General features: G+C 42.0%; 1 protein-coding gene across 16 annotated transcripts in view; it reads left to right on the forward strand.

Annotated features, from left to right (window-relative positions):
• Positions 1 to 22,567, forward strand: part of Rbp6 (RNA-binding protein 6) — a 1,060,856-nt gene that overhangs the window by 916,996 nt on the left and 121,293 nt on the right. The window lies entirely within an intron of this gene.

Below are 22,567 nucleotides of genomic sequence, written 5' to 3' on the forward strand. Positions count from 1 at the left end.
TCACAGGGTTGTAGGGATTGGCTCAGGGGCGTGGCGTAGACGTAACCGCTGTTACCTGAGACAACAATAAAGCGGCAAGTTACCTCCGCTAGTTGTGTTTTTAAAAAATCAGTCCACGGTCGAAGCTATACAGAGGTGACCCATATGTCTCCAGCAAACAAAGGAGGCAACAAGGCATTCGATGAAGGGCATTGGCCCCGCACGAGAGGATGATAAAGCCTGCACTACCAAAGAACCTGCTCAGATGTGGGAGCCTTGTAGTTCCAAAAGCGGCGTTGCCACACGCTTGGGGCCACCTCCTGGGGCGCGTCAAGTATCTGAGCGCTCAGCGAGCAACGTGATCGCTCAGCTGTTTGACAGCCAAATAGGTGTTGCTCCGCAAGCGCTGCTCACTTGATCGCTGAGCAAACTTGAACCTTGCTCGCCACAGGTTTGAGCCACAGAATATAGCGTTTTTGTGTTTCGATCTCGTGAGACAAAGGGAAGAAGAGGAAAACTATATGAGGATGGCGGGGTGCAATATTCCAGTTTTTGTAATTGTATTAAAATGTAACTGTTGTTTATTCCAAATAATAAATACTAAATATATACACCGTAGTTTTGGAAAGTTGTACAAGGGTGTGAAAATGAAAATTTCGACAGTTTTGTTCACATCAACTATTCTATTTCCATAATTAACAGCTTTTCAATACCGAAATCTTGTCCACTCGATGCAGCCACATTGATAACAGATTATTCAAAGGCACTGATATATTGGTCAGTGAGCACACAGCGTCAAGCAAATGGTCTGTCTGCTCAACGAGCGAAAATCTTGCTTAGCGAGCGTCAGATACTTGACGAGCCTCAGCTGTCAACATGCACCCTTCGCTCGCAGTTCAGTGGGAGCCACATAAATGAAAAGCTCTTTCATTTCCTAACCGGTCACACGTACCACATTAAAAAGTTTCTGTAAGGGGTGACCCTATCTGAAGACAGCCAAATGTCAACCTCTCTTCCATATAGTACTCCCTGGACTGCATTTTGTAGACTAACGAGGCTCTGGCGTCTGAACTCACGGCCAGTGTAATCCTCTGCAGAGCTTGTGTTGTATTCTGTCCATGTGTGTTTGTCCCTTCATCCATTTTATCTCTTTACCATTCATTCTCATTTCCGCGATATGCCAAAAATGCATATCAATCAATCATATAAAGGTTTATGTTTAAAAAATTAAGGCCCAAGGAATGGCCTAATGTTCGAAACTGTAGTCTGTGTAGAGATTTGAAAATATGAGCAGCATTTAGAGTGCACGAAACATGGCGGAAATCGGTTTTTCGTCCATCCAGAACTGCAGTGACAGATTTCACTAGAGTTCCATAGGAGAGAACGTTACAAGCCATCAAAGTGCAGTGGCTTAGTGTTAACGTCGTCGCCTTGTAATCAAGCGGGTCATGGGTTCGATACCAGGTGGATGCCCATAGTCGTTCAGATTCCACTTTAAACTGTAGATCCAGTCCCGATTAGCCTACCCGCGCCTAAAGTGCACTTAAATCAACAAGGCATGAAAGTACTACAGAAATTTCAACATAAAAGCTTTAAATTCATGGCTGCTATCGTACTCACAAGTCATCCCCACTCCTAAATTTTAAAGTACAATTTGAACGGTTTAGTGCGAAATTGTAACATTGCATTAATATAACAGTGTGCTAGAGTCCTGCCAAGCTAACAACCGGCGCAGGGACCGCCTTTCTGGCAGTGTTGCCGCGTTTACTACGAAGATACTTGAAGTCAAACAGCCAATTAGGCCTACCCTGTTTGGGCAACAAGCGGCAACCTTAGAATCCCTCCTCCCTGAATACCGAAATCCTTAAACCGAGCTCCATCAGACTATTTCTACTTTTCTTCTTTTCAAATCTATCGTCGCATCTGAGTAAACGTTGAAGGATGGTTATCCATAGAATCATCAGTTTGCGTAATAATTACCGTCACTACTTAACCTGTTGGACCGCCTCATTTGTTCCGATAGAAGCTGCGGTCGCGAGGCAGGGAAGGGACTTTTCGCACATTGTTGTCTTTATAAATGGCCAGGGAGGAGGAAAATGTCGAAACAATCTCAACGTGTTTACCGTGGCTGTCCCTACCGGTTTCCGCATTTTGTCTCCTTCGGCGCTGTTTGCGTTTCATCGTGGTTTCATCGCCCCAATCGGACCTCTGCAAACATGGTTACCCTAGAGGAGCTGACCAAAAGAGAGAGAGAGAGAGAGATTGCACCCTCTCCTTAGCCCTCCCTCTCAAACCAGACCTTCCCTTTTCGAGCTCAAACTCCTGCTGTATGGGCCGGAATGCTGCACCTCGTGCTCTACAACACAATAGAGCAGATTTATGTTGTTTTCGTGTTGTGGTGGCCTACGAGCCACGCGTGTTTTGAACTAGCAACTGTTTGCATTCCGGATTTCTTGAAAAACACCCTCATTCAGCTTCTGTTTGTGTTTATACTGTTCTTGCTCCGGTTTTTTTTTCGCTCGTTTTTTCTCCACTTCTATTTTATGCTTTGCCTCACTCTCTGTATGTGCTCATTTAATTGTGTTGTTTCGTTCTCCTGTTTACCGCAAGATATTACTTCATTCAATTTCCTACCTTATTTCACGACTGGTATTCCTAGTTTTCTTCTTGCTCACTTTATGAGTCTACTCACCACTTCCTCCATTTCATCATATTTCTTCTATTTGTTCCTTTCACGTTAAGTTTTACCTCCTAACGATTTTTTCTTCTATCACACCTCTTGAGTTGCCTCTTACATGTAATTTTCTTACTATTGTTATATTTGTAAAAAAAAAAATCTCCTGTATAATTTTGATTTCATATACTCACATTGTTTTACTCTTCCCTCTTGCATATTTCCAGATTACTTCTTCTCCAGTGCATGAATACCTCTTTCTTCTTTTAACAACATCTCATTTGATTGCATTGTTTTCAATCGAAATTTTATTTTTAACGTTGTCGTTAAAACTCGTCTCCCATCCTCTTTTGCTTGTCTATTTCTCTTCTAGCTTGTTCTGGTTCAAGTAATACTGAATTTATATATGTACAATGTACCATATACGTAGATGCTTCTATTATGAACAGTGTTGTGTTTGTTTTATTGTCGAGAAAGTGAAAATTGTCCATAGCATACGGTCTTATTATTTATATAAAATGATAGTAAATGAAACAATCGAACTTAATCAACATGCCTTATTAGCATAATTCAATTAAGACATTTTCTAATTTATGCATTTTCCTTTCATTGCAGGTGAGTCAGCTCTGACATTAAGAGGTTCATGGTTAACACCAAACGGTAGGTGATGAAATTGGTATATACAATCCATGGTCATGATAGTTCTTGGACAGGAGATACGATATACAGATAGATCCACAGAAATTTTATTTTCAATTCATTTGTCGTTTTGTGCTAATTCCGTGTTACTTCAGTGGAGTGGCACCTCGATTCTAATTCTGGATTTGTAGTGGATACGTTAATCCTTCTTTTTTTAAGAAATTTACTGTAAGTGACATATGCTAGTAATGCATTCTAATATAAAGATACGTTGAACTGTATTATAACCGTCTCCGGATTTTCTGCACAGAAAGTTTTCAACTCGGAACTCAAACAAGTTCCTCCCAACTGCTAAGAATCATCTCTGATGCAGACGCAGCTTTGCGGAGGGTGGTTTGAAGATACCACCTCCTAGACGCAAACTCCTCCTTTTGCTAGTCTGTTAAGAGTGACTAATTGCCCCCACTTCTGCCGAAGAAGCCAATCCATTGATCAACCGAAGATTGATTGAGCAGATGTAATTTGGTGTGATGTCAGGGGCCCAACACTCCCTTATTTCGTCTCACTGGATCTTCGGATTAATGGTAAGATTTCTACTTGGAGGTTGGGTGCTCAGGGCGGGTGGGGGTGACCCACCTCAGAAAGGGGAGGAAACGAGGAAATAAGGATGAGCAAAACAAGATCTGTTGAAGATTTGGAGCTGCGGAGGAAGATGATTAAGGACATTACACGGATCCCGTGGAGGAAAGGATGTCCCCTTTTCTCTTCCCGTATCATGGTCTTGAGGGGAGCTTCTTCATCAGAGAGTGAAAAACCACGGGGACTTGAATATTCCATTACTGAATCTCTTGTCAGTAATTGCCCTCATGTTTACGAACTTCGAAGTGCCTCTGGAGATTTCTAACACTCGGAAAATTACTTTTCATCTTCCTGCATGACTGTCATATATCAGCTTATCGCGTGTTTATGTCAACCATTACTTCTTACATTATAGTTGTGATATTACGAAAAAGATTTTTTTTCCCCAAAACCTTGGAAACGTAGACTTTCCGTATTAGAGAACACCTTGAGTTCGAAGCAAACTCGAAATTCCCGTGCAGGTCTAGGTAATGGAATTCGGCAAACTCATATTTTCTGTTCGCCTCCCTGATGGCGCAGTGGTAGCGTCGTCGCCTTGTAATCAAAGGGTCCCGGGTTCGATACCCGGTGGAGGCACATAGTGGTTCGGACCCCACTTTAAAACTGTAGGTCCAGTCTCGATTAGCCTTACTGTTCATAAAGTGGATTTAAAACCCCAACATAAGCCATCATCTTTTCTGCTCATTGCAGTGAAGGGCTTTAAAAAGAGACGCGTTTGGCCTAACATGTTTTGATTGATTGATTGATTTAGTTTATTTTACTTCGCATTTTGTGTCTCTTGGCTAATTTGCGAAGATGGGGATGAAATGATAAAATTGATGAATGGACATTCACAAACAACCAACCCCGAGCGGAATCCGGGACGCTTAGCGTCGCAACGCGATGTGCTAACCACTCGGCCACAGGGTCCGGCGCCTAACATGTTGTTCTTCCAAAGCTTGACCTCTCTACAAGGGTCGTTCAAGGTTGACCTGGATTTTCGTACGTAAAAAATCGATGAATAGCCGGATCATGATGAAACGTGCGGGTGACGTAATGTATTCCTTCGCGAGTAACTAGCGCCCGGCATGACGTATTTCGCGCATGCGCAGCAGTTGCAGCGAACATGGCGGCAAGCAGTGTGTCTGTGGCTGTGGAGCAGCGGTGTGTAATCAAATTTCTCGTGAAGGAGAAAGTGAAACCAGCTGAGATTTTCAGACGATTGCAAGCACAGTATGGTGAAAGAACGATGTCGCGGACAAGAGTGTACAAATGGTGTGAGTAGTTTCGCGAAGGACGGGAGCTGGTGACAAATGAAGCGCATGGACACATTCGCCCGACTGCAGTCACACCAGTGAATATCGCAGGTGTTGAGCAAATGATTCTTGAGAACCGGCGAGTAACAGTGCGGGATATTGCTGCCGAGGCGAATATCAGTGTCGGGAGTGTTGAGACAATCATTCACAACCACTTACGCTTCCGAAAAAATCTGTGCAAGGTGGGTTCCCCGCCAGCTGACATTCGATCAGAAGTGGACACGCAGGACGGTCTGTGAACAGCTTCTGAATCGGTTTCGAGCAGAAGGTGATGAATTGTTGCAATCCATCATCACGTGTGATGAAACATGGTTGCACAATTCAACCCCAGAGACCAAAAGACGCAGCATGGAGTGGCGGCATAAAGGTTCCCCGCCCCCCAAGAAAAGCAAAACTCAGCCGTCCGCTGGAAAGATCATGGCAAGTGTCTTCTGGGACATGAAGGGCGTTATCCATGTGGATTTTCTGGACAAAGAGAGCACGATTAATGCCCAGTATTACTCCACATTGTTGAGTGGTGCTGTACGAAAGTCCATTCGCAAGAAAAGACCTGGGATGTTGTCTGGAAATGTCATTCTTCTCCATGACAATGCCCGCCCTCACACGGCCAATGTGACAACAACAACTCTGGCCGACATGCGCTGGGAAGTTCTGCCCCATCCCCCCTACAGTCCGGAATTAGCCCCCAGTGATTATCATTTGTTTGCACCCCTTAAAGACCATCTGGGAGGGAAGAAATTCACGACAGACGAAGCACTGCGGAGCGATGTCCTCCAGTGGCTACGACAACAACCAAGTTATTTCTACGCCAAAGGAATTCGGGAGCTGCCAGAACGATGGCAACGGTGCCTCGGCGCGCACGGAGAATACTTTGAAAAACTGACATAGTTTGGTGTTTCTTCTGCTACCTATTTCCTCTGCAGAAATAAAAGTCGCCGGTCAACCTTGAACGACCCTTGTAGCAAGAACCGCATGACATTGTCGCGATCTACTGTCGATCCCGTTCGAGGTACCCAGGCTGCACACATGTACAGCACACAGTGGCAACATGTGCCTAAACGCTTCTTCCCTGGTTTTCCATTCGTCTTCCTCTGTCTAGACGTCATTTTCCTAGTTTCTTATTGGCATAGGAACTGTCGAGCAATTGCTAGCGCGGGAGAGACAAGTTGGAGCAAACGCGGTAAAGGAGCGTGAAAACCTGTTTCTGGTGCCAGAATTTACTTCACCAAAGATACTGTTGGGAAACCGAACTCACTTTGACTGTACAAATGGTCATCGTGTGCTTGCAACATATTGGAACGACGAGACTTCAGCCATTATTTTGATGTTCTACCTAAATTGTAGAATTGCTGGTAACAATGCGCGTAGATAATTATAATGATGATGCATTGTCAGTCAGAAGTACCAATTTCTAACTGAATATACGGACCCATTCTAAGTGAACTGAAATTGTTAGCTCCTGTTGCATGCTTTAGGAACAATAGTAATTTTGAAGTAAGTCTTGAAGCTTTCCTGGCGACGCATGATGAATAAATTCTCTCGGGCTATCGGTCAGGTCAATTCTGGAACAGTTTCAGAGCTTTCGAGAGCTACCGCCACTCTCATCTTCAGGGTAGATGTAATGATCTACTTCTACCGTGAAGATGAGAATCGTTAGCTCTCGAATGCTCACTTCTACCCTGAAGATGAGTGATGTTAGCTCACGAAAGCTCACTTCTATCATGAAGATGGGAGTGGCATTAGCTCTCGAAAGCTCACTTCTACCCTGAAGATTATGCACGTTAAGCTGTCTTGTTTAATGCATACGAACCTTGAAGTAAGCACGCAATGGAAGATTTCCGCCTTAAAGGTCTACTTATTTGCTATGGGGCAGCTATGTTATTCGAATGTAAAGATATAAAACTGTTCCAGATTATGCGAGTTTATTTACATAATGTGCAAGCACAATTAAACTACATAAATAAAGTTTGTTCGACGATAAACTCGCTGAAAGAGAAACATTGTCTTCTCACTTAGGCCAGTTTGATGGATATTCGTTTAACTAATTAATAATGAACTAGGTCTGTGACGAAGCTGAAAATTTACCGATGCCGATGTACTCGCCGATAATTTTTGGAACCGATACCGGATGCCGATATTTAACCGATTCCGATACATAAGATTATTAAACAGAAATGGAATGTTATTTTCAGAATGACAAAAATAAATTTCCTATGTATATTTCTATTGCATATCATATGTATATACATATATATTCTCAAGAGATGCGAATGTACATTTGCATCTACAAAATGTTATGTGAACCTTTAAGAAGAACTTGGATTCTCAAGAGATTAAACATTAGTACACAAGCAGTTCTTTGAAATGCAAAATGAATTCCTGTTCTGCCAGATTCAACTTCAGAAACACGAGATTTGGAAGCACTTGAGGAAGTAACCTACTTCTTCTCTTATCATAAATCTGTTCAGCAACACTGAACACTCAATCACTGAATACTGATGCAGCAGGTATGCCCAAGTATTTTCTCAGGACTTGCTTCAGGTTTGAATATTCATTTTTGAATTTCCAATACAACAGCAGATCCTGGTTCAGCAATGTACTGTTTTATTTCCGATTTATAGTTAGGTTGATCCTCTGAATGAGTTTGCAATAATTTTATTACAAAAACTCTACAATGATGACGAATCATAACCAAAATTTCAATAAATCTTACAAAACTAGAATATAAAACTTATTAGAAGGTAAAAACTCTAGTATAATCTGTACCGGTTTAAATATCGGTTTTTTGCCGATTCCGATACCGATGCCGATATCTCAATTTCGGCCGATTTTCATACATCTGTAATCGGCTTCGGCACATCCCTATAATGAACTAAATCTGTCTTTTGACTGTCAAGTCACTTCTTCACGTAGTATAGAAGGGAAAGATCATGAAGAAAATATAATTGAGTGAGTGAGTGCAAGGTCGGGACTTAAAACATTACGGAAAGTGCTTATCCTTCTCCTCCATATCGTGGTTCCTCGGACACCTTCCCAAAGTGTCTACCTTGAGGAAAACAACTTTCTCTCCCTGGATCAGAATACAAAATGCGCTGCCTTAAGGGCTGCGAGGTCGCACCGAGGCTTCCTTATTACGTCATTGTGTAACCGATTCTATTGACCTCTGGTAGCAAAATTAAGAATGATTCCATCAATCTGGCTCAAGTGAAATAGAAATACAAAATGACGGTCCGCGCGCACTACGGTCCATAAGATGAGAGCGGTGTTAGCTCCAGAAAGCTCGGACATTGTTCCAGAATTGACCTGGTCGATAGCCCAAGATAATGTAATCATCAGTAGTAATTTTGCCTCGTCGCGTCTTCCTCTACAGAAGAATGCTGGGATGGTACCATCAGCGGAAGTCACAAATTCTAGCATCTACTTCCATCGTGCTCTCACTTTCGTCGAGATTGAACTGGCGATTAAAGTTACCAACAGACAACCAACACGCGCTGGGTTTTGGTTGCGGACGGGGACGATTGGGATTGAAATCTAGGGCAAGGTTTAAAGAACCTCGAACCTATAAGTGGCGGTCTTTAACACCGGGAACGATAAATCTGGGTTCGAATCCTACCTGAGCCATGAGCTACGTTGCAACGACAGCGCAATTTTTATATCGGCAGGAGAGAGAAAGAGAGAGAGAGGAATATTGCCAACCTACACACCCAATGCACTGACGTGAGCGGGTTGGCAAGCAGTGACTATTGCCCCCTTTGTCGATGACGCAATTGAGAATAAAGCCAGAAAGTAGAAGTGGCTTTCTGATCGCCTTATGAATAGCGTACTTTCCACCCGGCTTGGTTGTGACGTCTGGAGAATTTTGGCCCGGGAAAAGTCTGAAGATCGTGGCTGGAATCGCGAGTTCTGCTTCTTGGTAGTTTAGTTCATCCTAAGAGGAGAGGAGAGGAAACAAATTAATCACGTTCCCGAAACTTTAACCCCCTTCCACGGATCTTCCTCATACTTTCAGAAATTAAAATAAACTGAGGAGAAAAAATAACAACAAGAGATTTGGTGCCTGAGACGAGAAGAAGAAAGGGAGGAGAAAAATTAATAGAATGGCCTGCACTTAATTAAGACGCAAAAGAAAGGGGAGAAAGTTATTTCTGTAATCAGTTTCAGTTTGTAAATAACTCGCAGATGCTATCCAGTTAATGCAGAGGCCGCCACTGGCGATGAAGTGTAGGGAAAAGAGGAAGAGATTTGTAACGTTTTTCATCCTCCTAATTCACAATTAGGTTTACCAGTCGCATTTTGCAGATGAAGCTAACACCTCAGGGCCCATTGTCTATCCACTTTTTCACACGTTCAACATAACCAGAACATAATTGCCATGTATAACCTTCTGGAAGCGAAACAATTGTGTCTTTCTCCATAATTCTTTCAGAATGAGAAGAGTTGGGAGATAAGTTCAAGTAGTATGTGTCTTGGGATATGTTTGTTGATTTACGTGCTCTTAACAAAAGGTAGAAAAAGCAAATATATGGATATTTTTATTGTGTATATCATTCAATACGTAGAAAATCAAATTTAATATAAAATGACATGCGATTTATATAAAGTCTAGCTGAATACCCGGTGTTGCCCGGGAATTTATTTATCCCAATGTTCTATTAGACAGGAAAATAATGAATTCTAACTATTGTGTAAAATGTAAGTAATTTTATTTCATCCTGAATGTCACCAATTAGCTTAGCGACTCCAAAAACTATGGTTTCGACACTAATGTACGTCATTTTTCACCCCCCATGCCGATAGGTGATGAACTTGGAGTTGAACGCCATTGGGAGTGTCACTATTCATCTTAGCAACCCCGAAAACTATGGATTCCACACTAATATCTGTCGTTTTCGCAACACAGACTCATTCCAGCCTGAATGTTAGGCAACCCAAGAAACACTATTGTTGTGCGGGATGCATAGAGTCACGGCTGATTTGTGCGGATATCGGTCGTTTTCGATTATCTTTACATGTCACCCCTTCCAGCCCCTAGGAGTGCCAGGGGTGTCTTACCCCCACAGTATTTCTTTGCAGATTGCAAGTGATACGTGTACCAGGTTTGGTTGAAATTGATCCAGGCGTTCGAGAGTTATGCCGGAACAAATATACACCCACACACACACTGACATCCATTTATATATATATATATATATATAAATGTATCTGTGGCGACCCTGCTATTATGCAAGCGCGACCACACATTATTGTACTGATCGTGGATCTAACTAGCGGCTTACCTACATAGCTCTTCCATCTGTCCACCTATCGTCTCCGCGGGTGTGTGGCTTGTTGAGTATCAACAACCTCAGTTGTGAAGTAAAACCTGTGGGGTAACATCGCTCTCGCGCTACAACGTTGCCAAGCGTACGTCTGTATTGGTTGGTTATTTTTATTATCTCGTTTGTACGGTATTTGGGTGTTTTGTGTACTAATTGTCCGTGCTTTGTGTCCTATTGTACAACTTCCATCAAGTAACGTCGCTGATCAACTCTATCTCCCGTTTATGTACGTTTGGCAACATGCCTTATATCCGACGCTCATTTGTTTCGTGCCTTGTGACTCGAAAATGCTCGATGTCAGTCGAAGATTGCTGATTCCTTGTTTCCCAGTTGTCAGTTGGAAATGCGAACACTACAGCATGTACTGTGTTGCGTACTCGATTTCTTGACGACTTCCTTCTTTCGGACTGCACTTGCAAATTGGCTTGAGTTTGAAGTTGTTATTTTTGGACAGATCATCGTGTTAAAGCTGTCGTCTTGTAATGAAGGGGTCCAGCGTTCGATCTTGTGTGGATCCCATAGTGGTTCGAAACCCACGATCCACATCTCCCAGCCAGGACAGTCTCCGGAACTTTACAAATCTCGAGATGTCTGCTCCATTGAGAATGTCTTCAATCTCTACGTTCGTTCTCGGTGGAGGCACATAGTTGTTCGGATCCCACTTTAAACTGTAGGTCCAGTCCCGATTAGCATGTCTGTGCATAAAGTTTACTTAAAACAGCAATTCAATCAATCAATCAATCTACGTTCGTTCTAATTCTGCATTCTTCTTCCTCTCTTACAGAGTCATGTATCCTTCTTAAGACCTTTCTGACAAAAAAACGTAAAAGCATTCTCATCAACACACATACAGCTACGTTTCGCTACATTATCCAAACACACACTGGGTATTGCTCGGAACATGATGAGGGAACCAGTCTCCGAAACGTTCATGTGCTGTAAACACAGTAAGGATAATAGTCTAAAACATTCATCATGATTCAATTACCACATCACTTACGTCGTGGTCGAACCTACTGTGCAGTGTACGTCAAAATTCGTTTCAAGTCCACTTTATGCTCAGATAGGCTAATCGTAACTGGACCTACAGTTTAAAGTGGGATCCGAACGACTATGTGCCTCAAGAAAGTAAAGAAAAAGTCACGAAATTATGCTTGTGGTCAGGAATGTTTGCTATTTTTTTACAGTATAGTAAATTTACATTGTTTTATACCTGTACTGAGATTTGAAAAAAATGAATATTTGTAAATATACAATTATATTGAGTTGGTGGTTAGAATTGTTCACTTTGCTTCTTAAGAATTACGTGACTATTCCTAATTCAGGTTGAAGTCTGAAGCATTAATTTTTACATGCATTATGAAGCAAGTCTAAATCTCTTGTTAATGAACAGCTTCAGTTTTCATCTTAACCGGCCTTGGGGTAAGGGTTTTTTATTCAACATAAAATAGGGTAAGGACGGTGCAAACGGACACCCTAAGCACAATTTTCAAAATAACCGTGAAACATTTTATTGAAGAATGAAAATAACTATTGGCATAAAAGGTGTGAACCTTCAGTTAACACATGAGAGCACTTAGTATGCAAGCAAATGAACATCTGTCTCAAAATAGTCTGATCAATCCCCGGATGCGGCAGTGTCCGTTTACCGCGCCCGTTCGGGGCAGACGGACATTTGATCGGGGCAGATAGACACGTGATGATTAATGAACTATCATCACTCTTACAATAACAACACACATAATATGGGTCATTTCCCTTTGCAACACAATTTACATGAAACCAGAGAGAACACTCTAAGCACTGCACCAAATTTTGACCCTGGTTGTACACATCTTTGCATTTACGGCACTCGTCACTTGTGGTGCGTTTAAACTTCTTTGATTTTTTGCTACAGCTTTCAGTTTTTTGTACACGAGTCAAGCGATGAAGGAAGGATCCCTCAATACATGTGATTGCCCAGTTTTGCGTTTCCTGCTACAGGTCCCAGAAGTTAATGGCAAAGGATTTAGCTCCTCAAAACTTCCACGAGATGACACATCCTCTTCGCTTGCAGTAGGCTTTGATGATCTCTCATCTTGAACATGGACAGTTGCAGGAACAAAGACATGCCCAGGCAGACGTCGTGGATTAACGGAATATATTACATAAGCATTGAACCCATTTACAGCATTGTTCGTTCTCGATGTCTCACCATCCTGTAACAAGGGCACATTGTATTAGAAACCCAACCATTTGAAGGGTACAAAATGCATTCTATACAATTCACACCTGCCATTTCCATCACTGAGTCAAATATACATTAGTATCTCAATCAAAAAGTACCTAACAATAGTTAAATGCAATACAATTCATCTATGTCCGTTTGCCCCAACGGCAACCTGTCCATCTGTCCCACTTGTAGCCTTTGATTTTACATTCCGAAAAAGTCCACCAGATGGCAGCACAATGTTGCCAACACGTGTGTATATATATAAAGGAATCACTGCCTTCACCACACTTCAAATCACAACTTCGGCGGTACCATAGTAACCTATGCAATCCTTGTGTTCGCAACACATTTTTTTTAGTATTCAAGGTTTTGCACGAACATTTTCTGCTTACCTGGTCAGGTTTTTATGCTGGATTCGCGTTTCTTCTTTGCGATTTCTTCCGATGCTCAACACAACTGCTCGCAAACGTTCAGGTTCGTACAGAACTCCAACTGCTGCAATGTTGCTAACTTCAAACCGAAAATATTCGTACTTTTCTTAGGGGATGTCCGTTTGCCCCGTCCTTACCCTATCTGTTTTCTTAATTTCCAACTATACCTAAGTAGGGGACGATTAAATAAATGTTAGGAAAAAAGGGGGCTGCAAGTCAAGAACTTTGGTAGACACCCTGCTCCGCCGTGTATGAAACCCGGGACTTCTTGATTACAAGACGGCAACGTTACCACTACGTTATCGGAGAAGTTGTGATTGTGTTATGTTGGTGAATATAGATGTCGACGTAATTTCTGTTGCTACTTTCTTTTCAGTTTCATCTATTTATTTGTCCCAGTGCCGGAATTCCATATTCTGTGAAATAAATGACTATAAAAACGAGCACCAGTATATGTTGGTAATTTGTTTTATTAAGTTCTAGCATGCATTGCATTTTTGTTCTGCAGGATGTAAAAAGTACCGTCATTTGAGTCATCCACAATTAAAGAAAGACACGTTCACCGTCCATTAATTCGCACTTAGCAGTGCACTGTTGAATCAGCGAAAGAACTACGCTACCTTGAAAAAAAAAACTGTAGGCCCTTTATTTCAGTCCACGTCTCCTTGTTTTTCGCGTTCCGCGTAATAAATTCGGGGAACTCGCGCCGGGGGCCAGTTTGTCCTCGTGATTAACTTCCCTCCGCCCCATCTTTTTCTCCGCGGGTACGCCCCTGCGTCGGGGAAAAAATTCCATGTCATTTGTCCCGGGTCTTCCCGGCTTATTGAGACTCTGAGACAAGATAATTTGATTTGGAAACCTCAGAATTTTTCAGCTTCCTTTTTTTCGTCCCTTTGTGTTCCTCTTCGTCTCCAAGATGGTAGATAGACTGTGCCAAGTCCAACATATGCACGAGAGAGAGACGGGAGAAGGAAAAAGAACAAAAGATTGGACATAGATGCTGAGTGACACAGACGATCCAACAACTGCGACCTTTGCCAAAGCGCTCACCGGCAGAGAAATGTGGTTGTCCCGACATTCGGGAATTCTGGTGAAACCGATTTAAACAAAAGTCCCCAGCGCTATTAAGAGTGTGTTTCTCTCATGTCTGGCTGATGGAGCTTCAATTTACAGGCATTTCTTTGGTTCTGTCCTTTTTGTTGTTTGCCTTTTCGTGGTGATGGATGTGGTGTTTTCAGTTTGATGTTTTTCTAAGTGGGAAGCTTATATCATTCATCAGGTGTAGTTCGTTAGGTGATGCTGCTTCACTTTTCGCCAACCTCAGGCCACGATGTGTATTTTTACTATTATTTGTTAAGGAGATGTTGCTATAATATCAGTTTTTCTCATTTGTGTTTTTTTTTTACTTCTTTCTACAACCAGATATGCTAGGTACTTGGTATTTCTTTCAAACTACGGAAGTATATAGTTGTATATGTAGTAGGTTCCGACCAGTGAACATGTATCTAATGATGGATTGTGTTGGTGTTTTAAGTCCACTTTATGCACAGTAAGGCTAATCGGGACTGGACCTACGGTTTAAAGTGGGTATCGAACCCGGAACTCCTTAATTACAAGGCGACGACGCTACCACTGCACCATCGGGGAGGACCGGTGTATCTAATGGTTCGGTTGTTAACCGAGCAATTGAGTTGACATTTTATGTATGTCAGTACACCAAGTTACGTGTTTGTGTAGCTTTATTTGATTCTCATATAACAAAGGATAGGCGTATGGTTGTCTTGTGATTGTTTTACCGTCATAGGAGTGTAAAGGGTGACTTTCCCGCAAGCATCCAAACGTTAACCTCACCCCCACGTAGTACACCCCGGTAAACTGCATATCTGCAGGTCAACGAATGTCTGGCGATACTTACAATCAGTACGGTTTTGTTTCGTCCTGAGGTTTCCCCTCATACGTGTTGAGCACCACTTTACAACCACAGCTTTTAATCTTGGTAAGGAGATTTTAATTCTTCAAGAGATATATGTTGATTTTAGCTACGGTAATACGGATTGGCTACGTACGATGACGGCCGAAAATAGCCTGAGTGCTGATGCACCCATAATTGTCACCTCAATCAATCAATCAATTTTAGCGCCATAGACAGACAATACGATCGAGTCTATTTATGACGTTATGTTAGCAATAGGTAGAAGTTTCTGTACATTGAATTTTACGTATGTTTCCATCTTTAGTAGTTTCCTAGTAATCAATATGTATCGATTTCTTTCGATTGGCGATCAGAACAAACAGATGGACGTCGCATCAATTAGATCAGTTCCTTCAACTTGGCCAAATTTCGTATTTATAGAGGTCGCAGCATTGACTTTGACTGTCAGCTGTTTCTCTCCCATATAGACAGACGAAAATCATCATTGTTCCAGGTATAACTTTTGTTGTAGTTCTGTTTTTTAATTTTGTTACCGGATTACAAATACCTCATTTTTTCCATTTTTTTTTTTGGCTATTTCAAAACAATATTTCGCCAGTGGAGGTCGCTTTGCAGATGGTGGCCCGGGGGCTGTAACCCTTCCAAGCCTCCTTTGGAAGTGACTGGTCACACTTTCGCAAGGATCACGTTCCCAATCCATTGCAAAAGTGTTCCACTTAACGCACCTTCTCTCTCGCAATGCGTAAGTGGCGTCCATCATCGCAGCAGATGTCGTCCTGGGCTATTTATGTCGCCCAGTTGCGTTAAGTGTCCCCGAACACATTCTTATATATATATGTATAAAGGGAAGAGATGCCTGGACGTCGGCCAGAAGAAATATGCCCCACCCGACAGCTGCTCCGAAATCTTGGCCGAAATGGATCATATCTTGTTCTCAAGAAAGGTGCTTCACTTGCAGAGAGATACACGGCCCTCAAGCACGGCGGGGGGCCCACCTGTCTTCCGTCACGGCATCTCCTGTCGTTCGGGAAGCCTTTGAGGCCATTTGCTTCGAGAACTGGCTCTGGGAATTTTTCGGCTTTGCTTCCTGCATATCGGATGGTGTTGCTCTCTATCATCAAGTCATCGACGTAGCAGCACAATTTGGCTGAACGCCCGTGAGAAAGTACGAAGGTAGAGTCTGATAAAAAAAGGATACCACCCTGAGCGCATAACGCATTTAGTAATGATGCCCAGGTGCTTGAATCCCTGCTATACCCATTGCGAATCCGTGACGTATAATCTTGTGTAAAACTATATTATTCACATGTATACCTACCCTATGCCCACGGTATTTGAATTTGAATGTGGCAACGTTTGTTGCAAGTCCACTGCACGCGCAGGGAGTGTGGCAACGTTTGTTGCAAGTCCACTGCACGCGCAGGGAATGTGGCAACGTTTGTTGCAAGTCCACTGCATGCGCAGGGAGTGTGGCAACGTTTGTTGTAAGTCCACTGCATGCGCAGGGAGTGTGGTAACGTTTGTTGTAAGTCCACTGTATACACACAAGATCCGGGAAAGTTTAAATCTACTTAATTTGCAGAGAACGTGGCAGAGTTTGTTTCAACTGCACTTAATACGTAGCGACTCTCTCGATGATTGTTATACTTCACTTAACGCGAAGTTTGTTTTAGGCCTACTTTATGCACAGATAATTTAATCAGGAATGGATCAGTTTGAGAAAGATCCACGCATAGGCGGAGTTCTGGAGGGGCCAGGGTGGGCCTGCTCCCCCCCCCCCCCAACTTAATAAAAAAAGACAAAAAAATAACACATGATTAAGATCAGTTACTACATTTTTGTTATGAAGCCATACCGCAAATCTTGACGTTTGGCATGATGGAATGTGAGGTAATTGCTCCGCAATAGCGGGTCTTAAACGATTTGATTGATGTGTACAGTTTGAGGAAAGAAAAAAGTAAAATGATTTTGTGTTCAGTCAACACTTACTGCTGGGGCATCAAAAGAACTTTTCAATTTAATTTTTCTAAAATTTCTGAAGCTTACTGTTGTACCGTATCTTTTTTAAAGTAATACGGGTATTGTATCAAAATTTAATGAAATGCAGAATGCAATAATCGTACTGTTTTGCTTCTTTTAAAACTGACAACCAATATACTAATTAATATTTGTTTACTTAAGCGAGGAAATTTAACATTTTCAAATCTAAAAGGCCTAAAACTAAATGTTTTTAAGTTGTCGTTTTTTTTAATTTCCGGGAAGGCCTCCGAACCCCTTATAAACTAGGGGATATTCAATAACCCTCAGGTACATCATATGCTTCTCCCAGAGTCTGCCCCCCCCCCCCAAAGCAAAAGCTCAAACTCTGCCCATGGATCGACGCCGCAGTAACATGCCTACTTCAGGAATTGAACCCTGGATTCTGTAACTTAGAGACAGACAAAAACTTTCTAAATTGTTTTTAAATTAAAATAAAAGGTTAAGAAAACCCAATAATCCAATAATTACGTTAGAAAATATCTCCACAGAAAAGTCCTTCGGCCCCTAAGATGCAAAGCTTGCAAAAATATTGCCATTTTATCATAATTACGTAACCGGAACATTGCAACTCTCCTCCAAAACTATTGCTGGAACGAAGTGTGTTTTGTTGTGTTATGCAGTACTTTATTAAAAGTTACCCTTTCCTCCACAGGAAATTTTAGACATTGTTTCCTTGAAGAATTGCAACTTTCGCAAACTTCAATTGATTTAAACAAGATCACTAAATTAACGAATACGCTATGCTAGAAATGTTAAGTTAAACGAAGCTTTCTTGTTATGCGAACATACGACTTCTGTCTTTTGAATGGATGACATTGCGGGAACGTGGACCGACGGTTGGGCACCGCTTTGCCGGTGCAGAAACTGAGGTAAACGGGTTGTTAACAGGATGGTAATGCAAGGCAGAATTTGAGGAATCCCTTGATTGACGAATCACCTCGTGCACGTGGGTGGTGCGGTGAGATAATCGGGTGCAGACGCCGCAATCTTTCAGAGCGAGTCTATTTTTCAACCCTCCGTTCTGTTTATGTTTTTCGCGGCGTTCATTAAAACACGGAGGGGAAAAAAGACGACACTCTGAACAAGGAAACCGCTGATTCCGCTGACTGACAATATGGCGGCGATCCAAGGCTTTGATGGAGACGTCTCCTCCTTCGCAGGCCGGGAACAAAAGATGAGCTGTGACCGAGACGGTATGCTCCGTCCCTGAATGTCCTTTTGTTTTCGGGAACCTACGTCTTTCATTTGTTTTTCTGGCTCCCGTGGCCTTAAGGCGATCTGCGCCCGAGAGCGTTTCCTTATCTCGATCATAGATGTCAGCACGGTTCGTCGCTCTGGAAAAACACCGCTGAGAAGCGGGTAAGATACCTTCCGTTCCGATGCCTTTCTTCTTGTCTTGCGTCGCGTTCTTTGCCGCTTTTTGGCTAATTACGACGATGCGGATGAATGGTGATTCGATGAAATTGATGAATGGACATTCGCAAACGAACTCCACACATACTCAGGCTGGTCGTTGATTCAGTTAACTTCAGTATTAGCATATTGTTGGCCTTAGACGCACCGAAACGGGTGGATTTTTGGGATCACCCACATTTTTTGGACTACGTCTCTTGAAGAAAGTAACTCAAGATAGGGTTAAATTTACTTTTTTCAGTAGCTGAAGCCTTTCCTCCCTTAAAAACTTTGTGGATGCACCTATGTAGTCGCTAGATCGGCTCTACCGATTTATGTCAGGAGGAGAGGAGTTTTTTCGCATCTCAAAGTCTGTCAACTAAGCAGCGATGTTGATTGTGTGGGGGGGAGTAATAGAAACCGGTGATGGGAAATATCCTTTCAGTTGTTATTCCAGCAACAAAAGCGAGCCACTATGGGTACCGAAACTTAACAGCAGATACGGTTTCTGCAGGAAGGGAAGCGACGGTTGTCTCAATTGCATGTCCCACGTCACTCAGTGTGTCTGGCTTTGTGCCGTACACAGCATTTATCACAGTTCCCCACAGGTAGTAATTTAACTGTGTTCAATCAGGTGATCTGGATGGATATTCGACTCTTCTTACGTTTCTCGAAAGAAAAAAAATTCTCACCTCTGCCATTTTGTGTACACTAATGACTACCGCTTGGCAGGCTGTGACGGGACTAGAAACAAAAGAAGACCTATATGCTCTCACACATGCTCAACATAGGTATTGCAGCTTCAAATGCAAAAAGTCCACTCAAACCATCTTTACTAGTTTCTCTGTTATTAAAGTTCAAAGAGTGTAAACATAATTTGGGAGACACTGTATACTGTGCTTACTTACTATGCTATTTTCCAGTCTCGTTGGAGCCTGCAGTTTTTTTTCTTAATTTACGTGGAACGTCTGCCTCTTTACGCTAATCGCAACGATGAGAATGAATGATGATGAGATTACTTGATGCGACACACAAGACTCGAATGTAAAACTTTGGGAGGCAACACGTTCGGTCACCCAAGCAATAGGACTCTCTAGGCATTTCGATATAAGTGATGTGGAAATATCCAGGCATTCAAGTTGCTGGTTGTGTATAGATATGTTATATGTATTTCATTAACATATTTGCTCAGTAAAAGAAATTAACCTAATCTTACGGTGAACCTTCGAGCAGCTAGAACCCCAGTGATATCACCGTAAGATTACTGTTTTGAGCGTGATGATTAAATGAATTGCACTAGTAGCTATTATAGGAATTTGACTATTTCGATTACAGAAAATTAAGTGTAATTGGAAAGAACATTTCACCGTTGTCTGCGGTATCTCCCCGATGGCGTAGTTGTAACGTCGTCGCCTTTTAATCAATGGGTCGTGGGTTCGATACTCAGTGGATGCACATAGTGGTTCAAATCACGGACACGATTAACCTTTCTGTGAAAAAAGGGAACTCAATTAAAAGCAAATAGTGACTTATTTGAGACTTAACGTAAGATAAGTTTAAGTTAAAGACTCAATTTTGTCTGGGGCAGCAACTCTGCTTGAACAGAATTTCACTGTAACAATAAGTTACTTTATTCAGTAAAACGAAAGTTGAAAGAAGTTGAATTCACTGGCTTCAGCTGTCTTATATTTACGGTGCAAATACTGTAAAATAAACTTACAGAGAACCACCAGTTGATTTTACGGTGATGCAACTGTAAAATTACGTTGTTTTTTTTTTGTTTTTTTTTACAGTGCAGTGCGCAAGTGCGATGACTCGAACAAAGTCTATCTTCTCTCATGTTATAACTCATTGTGGGAGAAATCTTGAAGACAAGGAATACATCAAACGTGTCATTCAATTCTGAGATGATCTAAGAACCGAGATGAAGGCTTCTTCCCGTCCACCTCCTCCCCTTCACCTACTTCCACACACCCCCTGAATCCGCTTCCACTTTTCGCTTTCTTGCAGCTTTATCCTAAGCGGCTCAATATTGAGCCACTTTGCCGTCCCTCGCTAGTTACAAGATTGGTCGCTAGGGGCCTCATTATCTCGAAAAAACCAACATTCGCCGCTCGCCAGCAGTTTGTCTTCCTCCTGGCAATCTAACAAGATAGTTTCTGCTTTCAGGGTGTTCATTCGACCGAGGGCAGCTGCTGTATATGAGTATTTTTTTCAAAGTTTTGAAGGGAACCTGGAAGGTATAGTCGAAGCATTAAACTGAAGAATGAATTGAGTCAAGTTCTTGTAAGGGTTTACTTCAGTTCATCACTACGACATCAGACAGTTACTATGAAATTGAATAGTGGAAATATAACAATGAAAAAAAAATAACAGTTATTAGTACAAATACTAAGAGACTGTTGTTACACTGCCAAATTATTATGATTGTAGTTAAATCCTTGGAGAGACTTGCAGGAAACAATGATAGAGTGACTAATTTATCTATGGTTGTTGAAATTGCTCTTTTGATGTCAACAAAGATGCAATACTTAATTAAGTATCGCACGCTGCACTCACATTTTTCTTATCTTCTCAACAAAGTGATGCATGACAAAATCGTCGCTGGCTCAGTGTTGACTTTGTATGATCAATAGGACGGTGGTTTCACTTCCCGTGAAACTGAATTCTCTCTTCTTTCTCTCCCTCCCTATCTCTGTTAATGATCCCCGGTTCGAATCCTGATAAAACATCAGCGTTTGCCTTTATCTGCCTTGTTGAAAATTGAAGAGTAATGACAATATTTGATAAGAGCATGCAATGGAAAAATAGCTCTCGTGCATTTGGTGCAAATTTTCCCAGGTTGGATCCCCGATTAGTGTTCGAAAATGTCGGTGTTAATCCAACATCGTGTCTCCCCGATAGCGTAGTGGTAGCGTCATTGCCTGCTCATCAAGGGGTCCCGGGTTCGATACCCGGTGGAGGCACGTAGTGTTACGGATACCACTTTAAACTGTAAGATCAGTCCCGATTAATCTTACTGTGCATAAAGTGGACTTTAAACTTCAAATCAATTAGTGGGCCACTGTCTGGAAAGCCAGACAACAACGGCGGTGCGACTTTGTACGTAACATCCAATGAAAAGCCGCTGAGTAGGTTTTGGTCCTCAAAGGGATGTTGCATCACCGATTTAGTTTAGTTTAGCAAAACAGTGAAAGCTGGGGGAAAAACTACAGAAATCAGAATTATTGGTAACATGACTATAATTAACATCGTAAAAGTAAGGAAAAATTTTCTCTTGTCTCCAATAACTGTTTAGGATTTTGTTTTATGTCTCCTGGTACGTATTTGTTCACATTGCTAATGTCCAAACCTACTCTTATCTGTCTCTCTACTTTACCACTCTCACGAATCTGTTTTCATATAAGCTATAGAAACATCCTTAAATCGATCGACCAACATTTCTCTCTGAGTTGTGGAGAAAGTCGCCATGATGTTTCGTTTCCAGAACTTAACGTGCCCTATGGTGCATTACCACCTAGGTGTTATCGGTTATTATCACACTAACACAATATTTTTACGCGCCTCTAGCTTGATCCTTAAGTATCTTTATAGGGTGTTAATTTCCCACTCTCCTTTCCCATATAGCGTCATGAAAACCTACAGGATGCAGGGAACCTATTTTTTGATCAATCTGAAAGTTGAAAATCCCAAAGAAATCTCATAGCACGACGTGTCTGGAATTGAGAATGGGCCAGGGATATGGAGTTTTTAGTTTGGTTTCGCGAGCCTATAACATTGATTGTTAAGGTTTCTGTCCTGGTAAATCTTCTGAAGGGTTGAAAAGAGGAGGGGTTAACTTAGGGCGAGATGTGACTCGAATCCAAAGCATGGGATTGGTTCTTGATTCTCGTGGTTCCCCCTCCCCATTCCCGGGTATCATATTTTGAGAAGTAGGCTCGAATCCAATGTAATTACTACAGGATGGATTGATTTTATCGTAGACGTGCAAGAGCTAGGATTTATTATTTACTAG

This window comes from Lepisma saccharinum, chromosome 9 (genome assembly GCF_977018435.1).
Source record: "Lepisma saccharinum chromosome 9, izLepSacc3.1, whole genome shotgun sequence".
NCBI lineage: Eukaryota > Metazoa > Arthropoda > Insecta > Zygentoma > Lepismatidae > Lepisma > Lepisma saccharinum.